Below are 23,216 nucleotides of genomic sequence, written 5' to 3'. Positions count from 1 at the left end.
ATATATATATATATATATATATATATATATATATGTGTGTGTGTTTTATATATATATATATTTAGACAATATATATATATATATATATATATATATATATATATATATATATATATATAATATATAATATATATATATACATATATATATATATATATATATATGTGTGTGTGTGTGTGTGTGTGTTGTTGTGTGTTTAGACAATACACACACACACACACATATATATATATATATATATATATATATATATATATATATATATATATATATATATATATATATATATATATATATATATATATATATATATATATATATATATATATATATATATATATATATATATATTTATATATATATATGTATGTGTATGTATGTATATACATACTTATTAACTCTCGAAAACATGGTCATTTTGTAATTCAGAACAATGCAGACATCCCTAGAGCAGCATCGTTTTTCATTTGAAGCATGGCAGGCGCACATAACTGCCGACATATTACACGGGGCACTATTCATAATACATTGGTGAAGAGGCAGTTTCATCTGACTTTGTGCATACTCGTATTACGGCATCTGAACGGGATAAATGGATAATATCAGACATCAAACAGAAAACTCTTTTACATTAACAGTATTCTTTATTAATTTCAATTTTTTCCATTCTGTGAAAGAAAAATAACACCATCCCAAAACGACACTTGGCGGTAAGTCTATTCAAAACTGTTTTGCAAAAAGTAAGTTGCATTCGAGTCCGCAGAGCAGAAATTCTTTCTTGGATCCGTATACATTGGGAATAATACCATACGTCACAATTATTATTTCAGCAGGTGAAACCTATTCACATGGAACAAGCACACAGGGGCCACTGACTTGAAATTCAATCTTCCAAAGAATGTTGGTTCCAACCTCCCACCTCAGACCCCACACTGCATCAGTAACTGATCACGATACAGAGCCAACGAGTTTTCATCGTCCCAGGGGAGACACGAACCAGCGACATTTGAGTGTCATGTCACAACACTAACCACTACACCAGCGGACAATCCTTATTTTCAAGCGTACATCTCAGATTTGTTATTTATATACTTCCCCCTGAACATTTGTTGAGTATGGATAATTATTTAGCTGCAGAATAGAACACATTCAGTACAAACTATTCACTAATTTTTTTTTATTTCAAACTATTTCGCCGTTAGTATTTTATATAATGTTCAAGAGGACTATTACACATTGAAATTTAAAATACAGTATACTGTAATATGCTAGTGACAATGCAGACGAATGTACAGACAGCTGGAATGGCCGTGGATTACCCTTTATCGTTAGTTTTAAGCAATTTGCTTATGGTTTTTTTTATGTAACAAATTAAGGAAGTCATTCTACGCCAGAGACCAGAGACAGAAAATGGACAGTAAATACTTTCGTTAAAATAAATTAATTGTTCCCATTCGTAGAATTCACTACGGAAAGGAAAAATGTCGGTAGCCTGCCCTTTTTTGGATTGCCTAATGCACAGAAAGAGTTATGGGCTATATCTGCTGTGTACAGAACCCTACCAATATTTCTGCCGGTGGCCACATCAGTAAACAATCAAATCGGTTTTCACGATCAAAGTTTTTAAGAACATTACGTGCATGCAAAGCTCAGTATGCTGCCGACATGCGAGTTATTAGAAATTCAAGCAAGAAATTAAAATACCACGATTCTGTATTAGAAAAGGCATTTAGAGTGGCTTTATAGGATAACATAAGGAAAACTTTAAACAAACTGCTTTTATTACCATATGCGCTTGCTTGACGTTGAACCCAACTGACAAAGCCTGTTTACGAGTAAAAATGACTTTCTGTCCGTTAAATTGCTAAGCACGTTGTTTTTAACTTTGAAGGAAGCACTTGTATGTCATGCTTCACTTTTCTGTTTAACTGGTGTTGTATGCTGTATATTTCTGAAACGTATGTAATTTAGCTGACCATCAACCTTCAATTTTTAAGCCGTTTTATTGTGTAAAACAGGACATTTTTTTAGGTAGCGATTACGTATTTTTGCTGAAGACTGGCTATTGCAACCTTGTTCCCCGGTGCCGAAAATATGTCATGTGTTTTTAAATGGGTCACACCTCCATGGTGTATCACGATTAACTCATGACCGTCTCCCATGAGGAATTCTTCTCAAAACCGAACTGAAGAAAAATGACGAAACTGATGATTAACCACCACCATGCAGTTGGCCTATTCACAAAAACCTTTGAGAATTATTGTCATTGGTTAATGATAAATGTCATTATGAAAAAGATACGACACTTCGTCCAGTAACCAGACAGTGCGTCAAGTGATGTTTATGACTATTTCAGACAGTTCAAAGATATTTCCCCTTTGGACAAAATCGTCTCAATTATCTAGTTACAAAGTTGAGTATATCCTAGTTTAACCAGACCACTGAGCTGATTAACAGCTCAAAGGTGATGAAAAAATGTAGAATGTGACGTACAAATGCCGCTGTCTTCTAGAGGGCCCTTGAAAGTCCTGTTCAGCCTATGAGTTATTGTTGTTCTTATATGCAAGTTACTATTTTTCAGAGAGGAATGGTGTTTCAAACGTTTCTTTGCTTAACCTCTAATGATTCCCTTTATGTTTTGTCTGTAAGGCGACGTAAGTTTCGTAGAATTCATGCTTCATTTGTATGGAACTGTGATGTTTGATTAATGTCAATTCAGTATAAATTTTAAAACTTTTAAAAATGATGTTGCGTACTGAAAGATATGAACTTAGGTACAGTGACCAAAGGGCAAAAGAAAAAAAAATCTATTGTGGAAGGAATGGTCTATTTGGCGGTTTACAGGTTCTGAAAATAATTATTAGATAGCGTGCGCAATTTTGACTAAGTTATACATTCATTTTTGTTAACTTGATAAACCTCCTTTATGCCTAAAAATAATTGGGGAACCACAGTGGAAATCTAGTGTCTTAAGCCTTTTTGTTTGAGGCACCAAGGCTGCCCACTCCTTGAAGATACCAATGACAAAGGTGACTAGTAAGCGAGGTATGCAAGTATATGGTGTTTGCTATTTATGGCCACCTGGATGAGATTAAATTGGGGAGGAGGAAGCCTCAGGTCAGGTGGGACATGACATCCCGCATTTGGTTAGATTAGGGCCCACCATGAAAGACACTCTTTACTCTATAGGGTGCTATAGAGTAAAGTGTGTCTTTACAGATTATCATCTTGAGGGCCAAGGTGGGACAAAGCACCCTCCCCCAAGTGGTGATATGGCACCCTGGGTTGGGTTAGGATGCATTCTTGCATTTAACTACTCTTCGTATTCCTCCCCCCAAAAACCTTGGTTTCCCATTGTGGTGCCCTAATACTGTAAGATTTGAAGGATTGTGTAATGGTGTGGTAATTTTTTATGGCTGAAATTCATGTCAAATTCGTTGGAATCACACCAAAAAACAATATTTCACGTTCGTACTCAATGTTTCAAGTCTAAAAGTATCATTTGCCAATGCTGCCTTACGTTCAAGAACTGCAGGTGGCAAAGGGTACCTACCTTAATAATTATATATGCAGTATCAAATATTAAACCATTTTTAATCCGCCAGGAGGTGCCGTAATCCCTTTCACTGATAAATTATTCGCTTAATTCCTACCATTCATAAATTAATAACTTTATTAAACTACCTGTATTGAGATCAAAGTCAGAAATACATACGGCCCTGGTACTGCCTACTATGCTGTGTACAATGCTTAGGGCTGGAGTACAGTGTCACTTGAGAATGAATTTTTGCTTTGTCTTCAGGGCCTGGAACATTAGGTTAAGTTAGGTTAGGTTTGAGAAGGTGGGGTTGGGATGCATCTTTGTAATTTACCATATAATTTGTGGCACTTATGTCAGGTTAGCTGAGGAGCTCAAGGCTCCCTGGTCCGGTAAGACCTAGCACCTTTAGTATGGTTACATTAGGGAAGGTAAGGTTAGGATTCACCCCATTAATTGGCCTCGTGACATCTGTGGTTTTGTGAATGATTATTATTGACATGGAACATGTTTTCACAACTTCGTAACTTGTGGTTTTTGCTTTAAGGCCATTCCTGTTGGTTCAATTCATGTTTTTTTCTCTCTCTCTCCACAGTAAAAACCCCCGTTTTGGGTGGAGTCCACCCATAATTCTCCTATATAAGTGGAAGGAAAAAAATTGTCAAGTGCATAAATCAGGAGACAGGCAGCCTTTACAGTGTTCAAACTTTTACCGTACACTGTAACTGATCATAGGTTTTAAAACTTACATATGTATACCCTCAGTTTGGCACCCATTCCTTATGGTAATAATTCAGCTCTATGTGCCACAGGTTTTTAGCTTCCCTGGGGAAATCTTATGTCTTTATTTCCTATGAAATAAGGAGACCATGCCTGATCACAGTACTCATACTGGAGGAAGGTTGCACATGAACCAAACGTTGGCATCTCAGTATCTCAAAACACTTTAACTGAGCCTCAGAAAAGTGCTGGATACTCTGGAATAGCTGATACTTATTGATTACCAGTATTTTCGGTGCTGCATTTGAGCTTTGCATCACAACATTACCAACATGATTAAAAGTCAAAATGGTCGCTGGTATAGTGGCCAGTGTCTCGGAATGGCAATCAGATGGCATGAGTTCGCATCTCCCCCAGGGCGGGCGGTGCAAAATCACTGGTTCCGTATCATGATCAGTTACTGCCGCGGTGTGAGGTCTGTGGTGGAAGGTTGAAACCAACATTCTTTGGAAGCTTGAATTTCAAGTCAATGGCCAGTGGGCTTGTTCCTTGTGAATAGGTTTCGTCTACTGAGCAACTAAATAAAAACGTAAACAAGATTAACGATACACATTACTAGAGAACGGTCATTGTATCTAGGCCCTAGTGGTCGATGATTTCGATTTTTCTTTAAAATCATACTTAAGCTAGACGAGTGACAAAAACCGATCGGCATCAATCTCATTTCAATAATTACGTACTAAGTGATATGCAAGAGCGGCGTTGGGTAGTACACGATTCATTCAAGTAAATGGCATCGAGAACCTAAAGTTGTTTAATAAAAACCAAAGAATATTTAAATTCAAAGCATTATTTAGTTATTATTAATGACTTTTTAAAAACGCGTTTGATTAAGCCATATTTATCCAAAAAGCGAGGCCGCCCTTAGTACCAAGCTTTCGCGCCAAAAAATCTAAAAAAACGGTAAATCTAGTGTGAGAGGCACTGAAATGGCAACCCATAATTACGAATAACAATGTAACAAATGGCACTATGGTATATTTTTGCATCATTTACCAACATTCGTTCTCTCTCTTCGGCCCTTTTGAGTAACTGGCACCGTGTGTAATTAGTAAAATACGTTTATGTATAACACAATCTAAAAGTATTTTGAAAGTACATACAGCATAAGCCCTCAATTTAAGTATGCTAATAGTACCGACTTAACCAATTTCCTATTTGATGTTGAATAAAGTAGCCTTACGGCGGCAAGGGCTCTTGCTCCTAAAGAACCCAGTAAGAGTCAAAAAGTGTTGAAAACAATGGTGGGGCATGGACCTGACATAAGGACTCCATGAAAGCCTATAACATTTTCGGTTGTTTTCTTCCGAACGTTTTTGAAGTCTATTTACCGTAATTATTCCGCATATCACGATCTTGTGATATCAAGCTCATAAAATCTGTAATTATATGGCCACAGCTTTCCATTTTCGAGGCTAACTTCTCAGTCTTCAGCAAACCGACAGCCGAAACACAAAGATAGTGGTGGGAACGGAGTTCACGATTAACACATGCTAGTCTAGTCACATTGACGTCATCGGCGCTGACTAACATCAAGGAACTTGTTGGTACTTACAGACAATTTAACACTAATGTTGCGTAAACAAAGTTAAGCCCTCGTGACAATATCTTCCAATTGATGACTCGTTAAATAATTGTCGTACTTTACCTTTAGAAATTTCACACTAAAACATTCTACAATATAGTTTTAAAATGTACTGAGAAATTGGAATTAAATTAACATCGGGACAAAAATTAAAACTAGAATTTGTGGAGGGTTTACTAGAAAAAATGCGAGCCTAATTATTATTGTTTCATTCAGGGGTGCATAATCATCTCAACTTGAACAATAAGTCTATCAACGATGGGTCTGATCAGTACATGGATCAATATCCACTCTGAAAGGCATGTGGCTTACAACCTCATCTCTTATATGTAACTGCTTAAAGAACAAACGATTAACAAATCTGAAGCATTGGCCTTTTGTAAAGGAAATGAGTACATAAATTAAATCCGGTGATTGTTATTTCTATATTTTTTGCCTTTGAGAGGGAAAGTAAATACATTAAAAACTGAACAAATGAAGCCTTGGCAAGGTGCAAGAACCTCCATTAAAGACATAATTTCAAGACTTACCTACGTTCCTTGGGTCCATAGGTTCGTTCCTTCTTCCTACAGAGAATCTGAATATTAACTGGGCGGAAAACACTTGTCACGTGAACATAACACGCTGCCTATTATATTAACTCATCACCCTGCACCGAATAAACTACACATCGAATAAACTACACATTACAGGAATCTCCCAAAGTTGTAAGTGATGGACGCACTCCCCGCCCAAAAATATGAAACTGAGACAGTATCGCGTTTGTGGCGTGTCCAGTGGAGCCAGCGCGGTGCGAATTCCAGTAGTAGTCTCACATTCTTGTTTACTAGTTACAACGCTCATTGGTAGTTAAGTATTATCTTATTAGTATATTATCAGATGCGGGATGCAGACTTTTTTTCTTCTGTATAGTCGTCTCAACTTTTGATATGTGGGTCAGTTTTATAATTATAGCATTTTAATAATTAATAAATTACTCTTATAATTTTCTTCTGGTAAAGTGCCTCCGTATTAAAAGAATATAAAAGGTTATTGATACCAAACACGACTTCAGAAGCAGTTATTATTATCATTGTTATTACCATTAGTACTGAAGACGATAGCTGCATCAGCTGCATTCAGTTCACATAGAGTTTTCTCTGTCTTTCTGAGAACTGATTTTTCATGATTACTGCATTCTGCCCGTAACTCGCCGATGTTTGTCATTCTTGGAGAGGAAAGAAATTGCAAATCAGAGTAGTTTTATTTCTGACGCATAGACCATCAGTTACAGATTTGCAGCTGCTTTTCGCTCCAAGAATGACAAAAATCGGAGAGTTACTGGCAGAATGCAGTAACCCTGAAAAATCAGTTATCAGAAAGAGAGAGAAAACTCTATACAAACTGAATGCAGCTGATGCAGCTGTCACCTTCAATACTACATGTTTGAAAGAGAGTCAACTACCTATATGTTATTATTATTATTATTATTATTATTATTATTATTATTATTATTATTATTATTATTATTATTATTATTATTATTATTTATCAAATATTTACAAGGGTGGGTCACAGTAGATTCCTTCGGAGTAAGGTCCAAATCTTATTTCCTCTGCTCTCTTTCTCCTATTTTCTTCGGGTCTGGACTAGTTAAGGGCGCTGGTTTGTCATTGAATATGGTCTCTGTATTAAGGAAATGTGACCAGCTAATTATGAGACAGTGAGGAAAAAAGAGAATAAAATCAAGCAACAGAGGAGCGTCCTTCAAAATCTTAACTGTTTTCATTCTTTACCTTGATGATAATAACATATCAGTATCGACCTTAGAATCTCGAATAAACAACAAATTGTTGAACAAACATAATCAGGAGCACATACAGTTTCCGAGCACCAATCTCCCTCTTCAATGTGGAGACATTTGAACCCACACTGGACGCTCCGAAACTGTATGTGCTTCTGAATATATTTATTCTCCAATTTGTGTTGTATTTTTTTAATTCTTTGCCTTAAAAATCAAAACTACCAAAATCAAAAACAAGACAATGGAAAATTAACATCCACAATACGAGTGTATATATATATATATATATATATATATATATATATATATATATATATATATATATATATATATATATATATATATATGTATATATATACATACATATATATGTATATGTATATATATATATATATATATATATATATATATATATATATATATATATATATATTTGTATTTGTAGTGTGTGTGTGTATGCAGCACTTTGACTGTCTGATGGAACGATATTGCATCTCACTCTGACCGAAAATTTGCATATATTACCGATTAGTATTTTCATGAAAAAATAAAATCAAGTCCGTGTACCGGAGTCAATTCCACCGATACTCTGAAGTTGTGTCCTACGAGCAAGTTTTCTGTTATCTTACAGCATCTTGTCGCCAAACTTTGCACCAAGTGTCTTGTTTTACTTCATGACAAAATTGTGACAAAAGATGCCAGAAAACCAGCTAATGTGACACCGCCTGAAAGCTCGACGGAGTGATTCGACTTGGAACTCCTTATTAAGTTCCGTGACTCCACAGAAGTACCTCTATCTTGTTAGTTTGAGCTGCCTTGAGCTAGAGCACGAGGAAGGGTTGCCCTTTTCCTGAGTGTATCGCAGGGTTTGCCATTAGAATTGAAGCACCACAGTTTTTTATGATCTTTTCGTTTAACATTGTACTTTATCATTATTTATTGCCAATGTTGTCGTTAAATCTTATCTACGAGTGTTTGTGTATTATATAAAAAAATAGATATTATTTACTTATTGCCCTAGTATGAAAGTTATACATTCCTCCCCAACCTCTCTCTCTCTCTCTCTCTCTCTCTCTCTCTCTCTCTCTCTCTCTCTCTCTCTCAAACTAGGACAAAATCAAGACGAACACTGAAGTCCGTTAAATAGTAACAAAGAAATGACCAATTCTTAGTCAATTTCAGTTATAGGTGTGAAAATTCCCCAGACAGCGAACTATGTACATAACCTCAGGAGATCATCGGGTTTTATTTCGAAAAAGAAAATAGGCAAATAAAACAAAGGAGGGCCGTTGAAATACCGCAAAAACGAACATCAAGGACACACATCAGTTAATCACAAATCTGAAAACCAGGCTGAGGAATACAGGGTAGTAAAGACTATAGGAAGTAACACAAAATTTGCTTCTTTATCCGCAAGCAAACATCAGAATCGTAAATCGTAAATTGGTATCTTCAAAATAAATGAGTCATGCATCACAGCTTAAGAAATATTGTGAATATTTATCTGTTCGGTAATCGTGTGTATATTCAACTCTAGATCAAAGCTATAAAACAGACGTGTCACATTTATTCTTTGACCCAAGGCCTAGATCTCTAGACCTTGCTTTGACCTATGTGGTAACGGCCTCCAGATCCTTTTCGCAAAACATCGGTTTCACCGAAGAAATGATCAGAAATGAAAATCGACACTCAAAATTCACTCAGCAGCTGCCCTTGGTCACTATTCAACAGTGATGTTGAAGCAGAAATAAGGACACAAAAAAATCTTCTAACCTATCATCAGTTGCACAGCACTAGAGCCATCTCCCCGAATCGCACCGGCCTGTATCACTATTGATATCTTGGAGAAAATCATTGTAAACTACATGAAGGATAATGATCATCAAACCAACCAAAGAGGTTTTGTTGGGGAAAATTTACGTTTTCCTAGCTGATTAATCAAAAAGCCGATGATACTGAAAGGAGCCTGATGCGCAATTTTCCTTCAAAACTAAACGTTACAAGTGTCAGCTAATGGAGCACTTTTCAAGCCAAACACTAGTCATATCAACTGTACCACAAAGAACATTCCATATACTCTCGTCATCATCATGAGAAGTGATATTGATAGCAACCTGCAACGCTCATTCATCTTTATTTACGGATGATTCTAGTGTCTCAACTAAATCAGACTCAAAAAAACTGCAGATATTTTCAAAGTGAGCTGGAAAATCAGCTCATCCTTGATCACACAAAACAAAGCGACTTTTAATGGGGACAAATCTGATCGCACAAACTTTAATTCCTTTTACTGTACCTCCATTCATATTATCTTTCTTCCATCTTGCTATCCACCCTCTCCGAACAATTATTTCATAGTGCAACTGCGAGGTTTTTCTCCTGTTACACCTTTCAAACCTACCTACTCTCAATTTCCTTTCCATCGCTGAATGACCTCATAGGTCCCAGTGCTTGGCCTTTGGCCTAAACTCTATTTTCCATTCTATAAATCCCGAAGTCTAGGACCACAGAGTTGTCATTTCTGATTCCTAACATGGATAACATATATGGACAGAATTTTTGTAAACAGTCAGCACGAATTACGGGATCATTTTCAAATAGATATCAAGAACATGCTCACATCGTGGCTGATAACCAAAAGACCAATTATGGGCCTTGCCCACCGGCGCAGCATCCTACCAAACTAGCCCTAGCCGAGCAGAGCAACCTGAAGGGTGCAAAGTAAGTTTACAAAAGAAGTAAAATACTTGTATGACCTTCACTTTCGTGCTACACTAAAAGAGGTGAAATGCAATAGCATTCGGCGAAGCGCGGATGTTATAAAATACAACATAATATATACAAAGTCAAGGAGGGCTTAATTCGCCGTCCACTCATTGAAACCAGAAAGCTTCGCTCTTTGATACCACCAGTTCTAGAACTGATGTTTGATGCTTTATACTCCATCCTGCATCACACTATAATCTAGCCGAGATTGCTTGTGCATTGTCTCTCACACCCACAGACTCTCGCTGCAATTCGACGACCACAAATCAACCAGCGAACTTATTTAAGAAAAAGATGCCATGCCACTGGTCATTTCAGGGACCCCAATACATGACTCAGCTGTAAGGTGTATACATTTCCAGAGTCAATTCTAACGTCATTTCTTGAAATAACTGTTTTAAATAATGTCAACGTCTACATAGGGGAGGGCCACGGAGTAATCCCTACTCTTAAATGGGTAGACCAAAGCTACTGACAAAATTTCTCTCTCTCTCTCTCATATATATATTATGGGTGTGTGTGTGTGTGTGTGAGTGTGTTTGTTTAGTGTGTGTGAATGTGAATTGCTGTCATACAAAATCATATGCATTTATCTAAGCGTTCACACATTCAGCGAACGTTTATATGTAACAAGCTATTTAGAAACTCACATATTAAGCATCTTGGTGTTGAACCTTGCTTGCTGACACAATGTCATCTTGAGCATTCTTAACATGTTCGGCGAGGATCTAAAATATTTTAAATAACCGAAGATTCGTCGAGGTCTTCGTGAGTATAACCTCAATGGCCTAACCTTTATTTACACACGAAAGCATACTTTCACACACTTACTAACGCCTCTGAGAAGCGCACGCACAAGCACGCCTCCTGGAAACAAATACTCTTGCGCACACGCAAGCACGTACAAGCAGCTCCACCGGAAAAATTCTCTGAAATGTTTACAGTTCCCATCGAAAGTGGCATCTGTTCTGGCGGAGGTTTCTCTCTTAATAATCCACAGATATGACTGACTTGTCATTGAATAAACACCTGGTTCTCTCTCTCTCTCTCTCTCTCTCTCTCTCTCTCTCTCTCTCTCTCTCTCTCCTCTTCGTCGCGCGATGCAATCAACTCTTCACCTGGCTGCCATCACGTACCGGGGTTTTGCTCCTTTTGAAATAGATGCTTCTGGCAATCACTTAGTTTTTTTATAATATATATTACGGTCGCTGCCTGAAAGCAGTCTCGTATCTTTACTTTATTCTAGAATATTGGACGTAAAGTATCAATAATAAAATATTAGTTTATTCTGAGTCTTTTTCGTGAATTTATTTGTTCATTTTGATACGAGATGGGATACCTTGTCAAAAAAATTACTTCAAAATAGTCTACATCTGTGCAATTATATTACGGTTAAAAAGCACTCGCGCACAAACACATGCATACATACATACATACATACATACATACATATATATATAATATATATATATATATATATATATATATATATATATATATATATATATATATATATATATATATCCCATGGTCGGGTGGTACCAGTGAATGACGTACCTGGCAGTGTCTTGCGTGATTGGTTTCAGCCACAGTGTAGAAGGACATGAGACTAGCGAGCTGATTGGGAAGCTCTTATTAAAATCCGGAAGGTTAAGGCCTACTGGAGCCGCCTCTTCAAGTGGGTAGCTTTTCAGCAAGTATTGCGGGAAGGGATTGCTAGCCTCATGTCCTCCACCCGGGCTGCAACCCAGCACAATCGACTAACTACCAGGTACATAATGCACTGCTTAGATTAATAGATGCTGTACGGATTTTGCCTCAGGACCCTCGATGGCTCGGTTGGTAGAAGCAGCAACCTCAGACTTCATAGAAGCCTATGGCGAGGGTTCAATCCCCGCAGCCGACCAGTCAGAGAAGGCGGACACTTTGCTATCCGTGTAGACACCCCGGGATTACGTCTGTAATCAACAGATAGGTTTGCTGAAAGCAAATGGGTGTTACAGACTAATACACACATAAACAAAGCCACTCCAACATCTAAAAACATAACAGACACCTCACATGTCTCGAACTGTCAACCTACCCGCCCAGTTCTCCTCGCTGCTGGGAGAAAGGGAGCTGGGGATTTGGTAACATGTACACATTCGCTACCGGGGCCTAAGCGATGTCAGGCAGGGCAGCCGATCGAGGCTACGGCCTACCCCACCGCCAAATCAAAGTCCTTCAAAAGAAGGCATCGTGCTTACCCCATATAAAAATGGGAAAAAGCACGTTAAAAACGGAGAATAAGAAGAAGAAGAAGTACGGATTTTGCCTCAGACTACTCTAAATTGCTCTCCTTCTTCCGGATGGAACTTAGGACTCACCATAGAGGCGAGACTGTACATTTGTGTGTGTACTCTCGCGTTAGCAATATTTATACTAATACGCACAAAAGAATCAATGCAACGTATACTTGATAATATCGATTATGCAACATAAGCATATTTTGTTTATGCTACAACCCAAACGGAACCTTAAGCGCCTCGTTGACTATGAAGCAAAGAACGAGAAGTAAGCAAGGCCATTACAGTAGAACATATCATTCACTTAAAGCGCAATTGGCATTTAGGGTTTGTCTGCTCCTTATTCGAAATGCCCCGTCTATGGAAGCAAGTGTATTATGTTCCACCCCGCCAGTATGGTAATGGCCACCACATAAAGCATAAAGCAGAGAATTTTTGTCAGTTTACCCTCAACAGATGACTGCGAGACAGTCTTTCCATTTTAGTTTTCTGTAAAAGAAAACTATTGAGATGGCTTTGTCTGTCCGTCCGCATATTTCTGTCCGCCCTCAGATCTTAAGAACTACGTAGCTTAGAGGGCTGCAAATTGGTATGTTGATCATCCACACTCTAATCATCAAACATGCCAAATTGCAGCCTTCTAGCCTCAGTAGTTTTTATCTTATTTAAGGTTAAAATTAGCCATGATCGTGCGTCTGGCACCGTTATAGGTGCCAGTAACACAGGCCACCACCTGGCCGTGGCTGAAAGTTTCATGGGTCGCGGCCGAGAGTTTCATGGACCGTGGCTGAGAGTTTCTTACAGCATTATGAGCTGTACAGAAAACTCGATTGCGCAGAAGAAACTTCGGCGCTTTTTTACTTGTTTTATGTAATTCTAATTTATGGATTCGAAAATGAGGGAGTATTTTTGGTGAAGTTGCATCACAGGGACGTAACGAGGCCAGGACACGTTAATTAGGACTTATCTCTTAGGACATATTAATCATCCTAGAAAATATATACAATATTTTCGGTCAAGAATTGTAATTACATTTAATAGCTGATAAATTAACCAGTCACTCAATCAACTAAGATTACAAGTGAATAGCACAAAAGTAAAACGTTTTTACAGCTGCCATAGCGCAAGAAGACAAAATAACAACGGAATAATAATAATAATAATAATAATAATAATAATAATAATAATAATAATAATACCAAAACTGTGACAATGACGTAAAATGTCCGCAGGCTAAGAAACTGTACGCGGGTAAACGCGACTATTTAATAATTATTGAGAGCATTAATAGTCTCATGAACTAATGGTCTTTATTATTTAGAGCATGTAACAACTATGTGTTCTACAAGACCGAGCGACGAACGTGAATTGATTGATTTATATGCGTAATCTGGTGCCGTAATGACTATGGTCATCGAAGACAAAATTCATTTTTTGCCTTGAATAACTGAAATTAATAAATATCTTGATAAGTTTTAGAGAAACATTCACTTAGTAAGCATATTTCTGTATGCATACCTTCACGGACTGACGTGAAAAGTGAAATGTCAAATCAGGTTTCAAAAGTTTTGCTTTAGCTACAAAAGCGTCAAGGAAAAGTTCCTTGTTCATTCGATGAGGGCGGGGTTGCCGGGTTGGGGGGGACACTGTTATTATGCCTGCCCGACTTGGAAATTTGTCTTCCATAAGTTTGACCCTTGTTATCGCAACCACAGTATATGTCGTAAATCACTTAATCTTAAACATTACTAACCTATCATCATGCCTGGTAAAGCATTGCCGCTTGCTCTGTTCAGAAAATCCATTTTGGGATCCAGAAAATTGACGCAAGGGCTCTGGAAAGTTTGGAACCAACAAAATGAGCATAAGAAAGAAGGCGTTTTCGCACAAGCAGTAGTTCCAGAATGTAGTTCCGGGGTGGAATGACCAGGTGCACAGGAAGAGGGGCTCCCAACCCGCGTATTTTGGCCAGACCGGCAAAAAAGATCGAGGGTAGCCAAAAGCTGGAAGGTAATACATAACCAGGAGACTATAATCTCAACGAAAAACATCGGAATGAGTTACATTTTTCATCTGCAGCAAAATTGATGGCACAAAGATAAACAAAGCCTAATAGACAGCAAAATTGATGGGATAAGAACCAGCACAATTTAGTATACAGTGAAGGGGTTCTGAACCAAAGCGATGGCTGATAATCGCTAGTCACCGGCATTCGTAGTCTATGACGGAGTCTAAAGTGAAGAAGAGCCGGTTTTCTTACCTACATCCATGTGATAATGCTTTCGGCAGGCTACTCATAAAGTGAATTGAAGATATATATATATATATATATATATATATATATATATATATATATATATATATATATATATATATATATATATATATATATATATATATATATATATATATATATATATATGTGTGTGTGTGTGTGTGTGTGTGTGTGTGTGTGTGTGTGTGTGTTTTGAGATGGTTCGGTCATGTGGAGAGAAAGGACGGTGATAGGGTGGACAGAGGTGTGAAAAAAGTATTAGAAAGGAAAGAGTGCGTAAAAGAAATAGGTGAATGTCACAGCGTTTTCCAGTATCTGAAATTTGCAAAATAATTAAGGGTCTGGTGTAAGCGGCAATGGTGTTGAATATGGTCACACATCCCAAGGTTAAAGAAGAGAAAAGAGCTCAGAGATGTACTGCAGCAACTTTAGTTAGTTTCTGGTGGTCTAAAACTTTCGAGTTGAACTTGCTATGAAAAACAAATAAATACAAGTAAAATTGCCCCGAAGTTTCTTTGGCACAATCAAGTTTTCTATACTGCGTATAATGCTGTATGAAACTCAGCCACGGCCCATGAAACTCTCAGCCGCGGTCCATGAAACTTACAGCCACGGCCCGGTGGTGGCATGTGTTGTTGGCACCTATAGTGGTGCCAGATGCACGGTCATGGCTAACTTTAACCCTAAATAAATTAAAACCTAATTAGGCTAGAGGGCTGCAATTTGGTTTGTTTGATGATTGGAGGGTGGATGATTGACATATCAATTTGCAGCCCTCTAGTCTTAGTAGTTTTTAAGATCTGAGGGCGGACAGGAAAAGCGCGGACTGACAGAAAAAAACATCTCAATAGTTTTCTTTTCCAGAAAACTAAAAAGAAAAAAATTCACAATCAGAACGTTCATCATTTTGCTCATACCTTTCGTGCACAGGCCCAGAATAAGTAACCAAATTCCCTCTTGATTCCATTCATTCTCAATTAAGAGTGAATTTCGTCATTCACCTGGTAACTCAAAATTTCATCACGGACAGACTTAGATGTTGGAAACAGCACCACCATAATCGATTGCAGAAGGCGTTCTCGCTATTTCTGCTGGCCTTTGCATAAGGTGAATTTTCAACCTCAGCTTAAATTGTTGTACTCTGTTTATGTTAGCATAACCCTATACATACTTCCTTAAAGAAAATGTTATGTTTGGATGTAAGTTCTCTCTCTCTCTCTCTCTCTCTCTCTCTCTCTCTCTCTCTCTCTCTCTACTGGTGTTTACCGATGGTAATCTCATGCCATTACCTCTCAGGTATTTCATTCATGGGACGCTCTGCAATTGTTGCTCAAAGAGTAGAAGACATGGAAATGCGATAAGGAATAAGAAAACATGAAGGGAGGAGAAAAAAAGAGCAAAGGCATGAATAAGGTAAAATGGCGGCGAGATAAGCGCAACAGCCGTTGTTAACCTGAGAACTCCCATGATTAAGGACCTGAAAATTAAAGTCGTGACGCTATATTTAGATAAGAGGCAACACAAGAGGCTCATTTTAGACTCCTGTGCTCCGAAGGAAGTGTTGACGAGTTCTTAATCTCCCGAATTGCTTGTGGTTTCGCTCTCCGGCGTTTTCGTCTCTGTCTGTCTTCGATACTGATTACACTGATAACGTTTACGGAGTACAGAGCCCCCGGGGAACGCGTACCTTCACCAACGCTTGACAGAGAGAAAAAAATTTCGAACCCATCTTGGATCCCTTGGCCGGACCTGGGTCCATTTTGAAATGCAACCAGATATTCTTACGCCTATGGCACATACGCCCACAAAATTTCGTTGAAATCCATCCATGACTTTTGCGGGCAAAGACAGGCAAACTAATAAACAGTTATTATTATCATCATCATTTGGATTTCACTGCCACCATTTCCTCATGGCAGAACAATCACTTCTCTATCACTCTCACCCACTCACAACAATCTTCTGGAAATCATAGTCAGCTCCAAAGTAACTTACTGCAAAAGGTGGGGAGAGAGAGAGAGAGAGAGAGAGAGAGAGAGAGAGAGAGAGAGAGAGAGAGAGAGAGAACTCCAGCTTTTCATATCACTCATAAAAGATAGGTAAAGTGACAATTCGTGTCATATGATATCTGAAATCCACAATTTCCTTCCTTTGCTCTTTCAAAAAACAAATAATATAAAGAATAGGACAAAAAACTCTAAAGGTCATTCACTGGACAATATAAATATAGAACAAAGATACAAAACACAGAATGGCGATTATAGTGAGGGACACTTGGAACACCTCTACCTTATGTTTGTACAACAGAATACACCAGTAAAATACAGTGTTTACATTCATGTCTCTACAAACAGCATTTATAAGTAAGTGTATGTTCCCACTAATTTCTGGTTGTTTATGTTTCTTCCCTTAGAAAAGAATAAGTAAGCATTGCTTTGTTTTTAAAAATTATAGTGAATGTTCTCTCTCTCTCTCTCTCTCTCTCTCTCTCTCTCTCTCTCTCTCTCTCTCTCTCTCTCTCTCTCTCTCTGTTTTGTTTTTAAAATATAACAAAGAATTCTCACTTACTACTATCCTCTATTTATTCCTAAAATGACATTAATAATGGCACCTGGTTGTAATCATAGTTGCATAATGCGATAGCCTCAATTATTATTATTATTATTATTATGAAACTGAGATTAGTTTTGACAGATACACAGAGTTCCAACCACGCGATTTATGTGAAGTCTGCTCACTTTGATGTTATCTACAAGTGAATGACAAACTTTATCACTAGAAAAAAGTTTTGACTGTTACCAGAAACCCTGCACGTACTACCATGCCATTAAGTCAGTGTAACACGAACACATTTTTATTTATTATTTTTTTTCTTTTGTGTCTTTTAGCATCTTGACGCTAGCTTAGCACCAAGAAGCCCTTGCGTTTTTGGCATAGTGCGAAACGTGAGTCGCGCTTGGCCTTTATGGAGATTTTAGACTGGTTCGATCATACCTAACTCCATTTTTTCAACAATATAGATAAGGAACTGAATATTTAGTTCGTTCATAATCTGACCTCAGGATGCTGAAAGATACAAGGAATGTTTACGTTTAGTGTCAATAATCTCTTGCTATTTGATGCAACCCAGTGAGATGCCTCCGTTTAGCGATTTATGAAACATTGCTCTGATACTCGGTAATATCCGACGATTAAAAAGATCACCCTTCCCTTCCCCTACGCCTCAGAATTGAAAGTGGAGAATCTTAATTAGGTTTCATTAGGCTCACGGGGCATTACCATGGCCATAGATTGAATACATATTTGAATAATGTTTGCTGTTGTTTCATTAGATTAGAGTGGCTTTACAACAGCCTCGATAACAATGATAGTCAGGTGGAAATGTTAATTCTTGACGAAGTTGAATTTCCAGGTTTTAACTGTGACTATGCCAGCTTGTGTCAGCTCTGTTAATTTGATAAAATATCTCAATATTCAAAAAACACGTGCAAATCTTTTTGCGTTGGCACAGAATGACGGTAACATAATAAAATAAGTGAGACGGTAAGTGCCGACCTAGGGACGTTATGCACCGTCCCGAGGCTCCGACCGAAGCTCCTTATTCTAAATAGGCAAGACAGAGCCAAGCTTGAGCATGGAGTTGATTCTTACTCCAAGAAAAAATAGGCATACAGATATGCATTGCGTTTCCTTATATCGTAGAATATGGTACTACCACAGCACGATTTGACATACCGGGAAACTCGTCAGTCACGAAGCCAAGGACGTACACTAGGCTACTCATGTTCAGTTTCTCGACCTCTTCCGATTTGAAAAACTCTAATAACAAAAATAGCAAGCGTGGATGTGTACATACAACGTGAAGGTATATGTGCATCTATGTGGATTCCTTTCGTGCAAAAATGTCTAGTTTTTATCATAATAACATTCTCGATAGAATTGATTCAAAGGCCCTTCGTCTCATCAGTAAGCCCTGCCCTACTCCAGTAAACTTTCTCTGGCGCCACCCACGAAAATCGACAAATTGTGTGGCAAATAATTCTCTGCTGAGCTTCAAAGAGGCACAAAGGCTTTTTCAAAAAATCATCCTAATCCGTCCCCTCCCTCCCCTGTGGCATCGATCTCGGGTCTGTCGCTGGTGAAGTGGTGTTGATAACCTGTGTGTGTGTGTGTGTCGTAATTCGTATCTGAAACTGTATTCGAAATTTATGTCGTTATTCAAAGATAATACTCCAAATATTTGCCTTCTCGGTGATATGACATAATATAATTTCCCGCATTCCTCGAAGGATCAAGCTATGCTGAAATATATAAAAAAAAAAACTTACACATGAATACTTGCGTGACTTACAATCCAGCGAGAGGATCGCCGGGCTGCCATTTTCTGCTAGCGCACCTTACTCTATTGCGAACGAAGTCGGAGGGATCTTTCAGATTTGCTCCTCACTGTCTAACCGCCAGACATCTCAGTAAGTTTCAGTCGATTTCGTTGTAATTTTGTTGAGGGCTGGGCCATGTCCCAAGAAGCAGCTGGTAAGTTTTGGACAAGGATCTTAATGTGGATCCAGCTTTTTTTCTGATATATGAATGCCTCAGATGCTATATCGTTAATATTGTTAAGTTTCCACTAGAACGGTACTCGAACAAGAACAAACCAACAGTAGTCGTGATTAAATCAAATGGAAATTATTCGTTTTAAGTTAGTTGTGATCTCTGTCATGAAATTTTATGTATGTCGGAAAATTCTCAGCCATAAACGGTCTATCTATTTATTCAAGGTCGGTTCATAACAACATTGTGCATGGCTTTTTTTTTTACTTTTAACAGGAAATCAGATCTACTGTCAGTAATTAATTGCCATCTCCACAAACATTGAGTGAATTATTATTCCTACTAGTGTTGCCTTAGCAACATTTTCTTGTTGGCTGTCGTTCACAATCTGCCGTTGATCAAATAAACCTGAAAACAGGTGAAATCATGTATTGCTGGGCGCTGGTTTCGTATCTAATTTCAATGTTCTTTTATTTTCAGTGGTGATTTATAGTCGCACGAATCTTCGGTGTTACTTTCTTCCACTGGTATCACTGAGTGAAAGGTACATCACTGCCTGGATTTCTTAAGTTCTTTAACCAATGTCCCGCAAACACATTTCCTGACGTATTTAAGCGTCTTCCGCCAGGCGTTACGCTACACTGTAGCAATCTCATACAGAAATGCTGACCGAGAAACTGTAGAGTCTACAGTTTATCGGCCAGCACTTCTGGATGAGATTGCTAGAACCATGCCCGTCTCCACATTCACAGTGGCCCCTCTACCGTCAGTTAGTGCGCAGAAGCACCCTATATAAAGGGCAAGAAGGAAAATTAGCTTCATTACCAAAGTCGAATAGAAATCTAAAAAACATCAGAATTAAAAATATTAGAGATCCGGCGCGAAAGAGGAAATAACGATCTATCATCAGAGGATCTACTCTGCATTGCTTCATAAACCTTAAAATAACACATCAATAGAGAGAGAGAGAGAGAGAGAGAGAGAGAGAGAGAGAGAGAGAGAGAGAACGTGTTGATTGCTTGCCTTCAGCGAGTGTAACTTCACTGACACACCTTGTGAGCAAAGCACGAACAATTTCAGACTCTTTTTTAGCTTTCTTCCCTTCTTTATTTTCAAATGTTATTTTTCGCTAGTTACGGGTCACTGAATCAGATGTGACGGTTAAGTGGCATTTGCTAAACCTACCGTCAGACGTAATCATTATTAATTTATATTACAACTTCCGAACCGGTTTAGGATACGCATCGTGTTTTGACAATAATAGGTATCATTAAATTTAAAGATTATCGAAATCACGAAAATGAGAGATTTAGAAGTGAGCAAAAGAATAGGATGATAGAGAAATAAGCGGATCCAGATCATCATTGCCTATTACAAGCACACTGTACTATAGTAAGCCCGCCATAATTACAAGGCTCAAGATACAACTATAGGTATTGGACAGAGCCTGGCGCTGTGATCAACGAAGATTCCTGCTGTTTTTGTTCAGAGCTCCAGTAGGTTGGGAGAGAGACCAGAAAGAAACCCTTCAAAAACATGTAATTTAATTGATTGCATTGCGAGCGAGGTTCATTGGGCTACGTTCCATCAGCACGGGATGGCGGCCTCTCCTTTTCTACATCATTTATTTCTTGCTGTTTAGGAGACTAGTAAGGGAAAACTTAGTGTCCTTAACATGCCCAGGCTGGAAGAAAACAAGAAAAGTCAGTGGGAAAGGAGGATGAAAAACGAGGTTCATATCTGCGGAAGCGATATGAAAATGCGTTTGTACAAACATGATCATGTATCCGCTCACGTGCATGCACGAAGATAGCATATATATATATATATATATATATATATATATATATATATATATATATATATATATATATATATATATATATATATATATATATATATATATATATATATATATATATATATATATATATATGTATATATGTATATACAGTATATATATATATATAGGATATCAATCAAACTGGATGGTATATATATATATATATTTACTCAGTTTAAATATAGGTTCTGTTATATATATATATATATATAATGGACAGACCTCATTCAAACTGGATGGTGTCTATGATATTTACTCAGTTTAAAATGAGGTTCTGTTAGTAATTATACGAATGGACAAAACAATTGTGTATGTGATAAAGGTATATATATATATATATATATATATATATATATATATATATAGTAAAAGATTTTTTATATTGTTGCACTCTAGGGTCTTAAAACCAGGTACATAAGCGAATTCTGGGACGTACGCCACAAAAAACGGTGATACAACGCAAGAATTGTCTTGATATGCTTTTCGCGCTGTTCTGTAAAACAAGAGCTCGGGTGGATAGAAAGGCAATAACAGTAAAAATAATAACGACTCTAAAGATGTCTTTATCATTTCTCTTATTATACTCATCATCTTCGCCATCGAAATATGCGCACATTAACCTGTTGTGGCTTCTCCCAGATAATAGAATGACCATTTGCAGAGAGAGAGAGAGAGAGAGAGAGAGAGAGAGAGAGAGAGAGAGAGAGAGAGAGGAGTTAGAAGTAGTGAGAGGGGGTGAGGGGATAAAGAAGTCATCAAACCCATGACCATACACAGACACAAACAAAAAGTCATAGAAATAAAAGGCTCAGCCTCCCTCACACCCGCGGGCTTCAGCATGAGGCAAGTGAAAAGAAATCTATCTCCGAATCGCGGAAAGAATGGTGTTGGGGCTGTTTCTCACAACCCCAGTATGACTCTATCCGTGAATCAAGTACCTATCATAACCAAATTACGGGAAGCCCTCAGCAAAGTCATCTTTCCCCTACCAGCCACAGAAGGTGTACGTGGACGAACTCAGACGAGACAAATCGTCGCATGTCTATCGGAGAGAGATTCGTTTCGGCTTCGCACTCCATCACTCCATCACTGCAGGAAGCTTCCATCAAAGAAACTGCGTTTGCTGTATTTCAGTGCTGTACAATCACGGCCAGAAATAGATGATTCCAGTTGCAAGCAATAGACCGGAATCGACCAAGAATAAGACCGAATGAACAGCAACTGTTCCAATGAACTGCGACTGTTTGTGTGTTTCCCTTTTGATGGCGCAATATCGTAAATCACGCCGACCCCTCTATAGAGCTTCCAGGCTTGCAGCCTCGACATTGGCAATATTAAATTATCACGCCTCTGCTGCCTTCTGTGGACAAACAGGTGCTAAAAGTGTCCGCTTTGTTTGCTGCATTATGCTTTCGGAAGGATAAGGTGCATATATATATATATATATATATATATATATATATATATATATATATATATATATATATAATATTATTTATATATATATATATATATATATATATAAATTATATACATATATGTATGTATGTATGTATGTATATATATACATTATATGTGTGTGTGTGTTTAGTGTTTTAGTTACAGTTTGTATCTGAGCTTGGCAAACTTAAATATAACACACACACACACACACGCAAACGTGTATATATATATATATATATATATATATATATATATATATATATATATATATATATATATATATATATATATATATATATATATATATATATATATATATATATATATATATATATATATATATATATATATATATATATATATATAT

At 37.5% G+C, this 23,216-nt stretch overlaps 2 protein-coding genes across 3 annotated transcripts in view; one reads left to right on the top strand and one right to left on the bottom strand.

Annotated features, from left to right (window-relative positions):
• The window catches only part of LOC136838878 (uncharacterized), a 532,018-nt gene extending 525,373 nt beyond the window's left edge, over positions 1 to 6,645 (bottom strand). The window contains exon 1 of the mRNA XM_067104542.1: positions 6,434 to 6,645. The gene's annotated coding sequence lies outside the window, so the exon portion shown is untranslated. The remainder of the gene's footprint in view (positions 1 to 6,433) is intronic.
• The window catches only part of LOC136838879 (DNA ligase 1-like), a 211,468-nt gene that overhangs the window by 34,651 nt on the left and 153,601 nt on the right, over positions 1 to 23,216 (top strand). The window lies entirely within an intron of this gene.

The sequence above is a fragment of the Macrobrachium rosenbergii genome, chromosome 5, assembly GCF_040412425.1.
Source record: "Macrobrachium rosenbergii isolate ZJJX-2024 chromosome 5, ASM4041242v1, whole genome shotgun sequence".
NCBI lineage: Eukaryota > Metazoa > Arthropoda > Malacostraca > Decapoda > Palaemonidae > Macrobrachium > Macrobrachium rosenbergii.
This window is presented reverse-complemented; position numbering and strand designations above follow the sequence as displayed.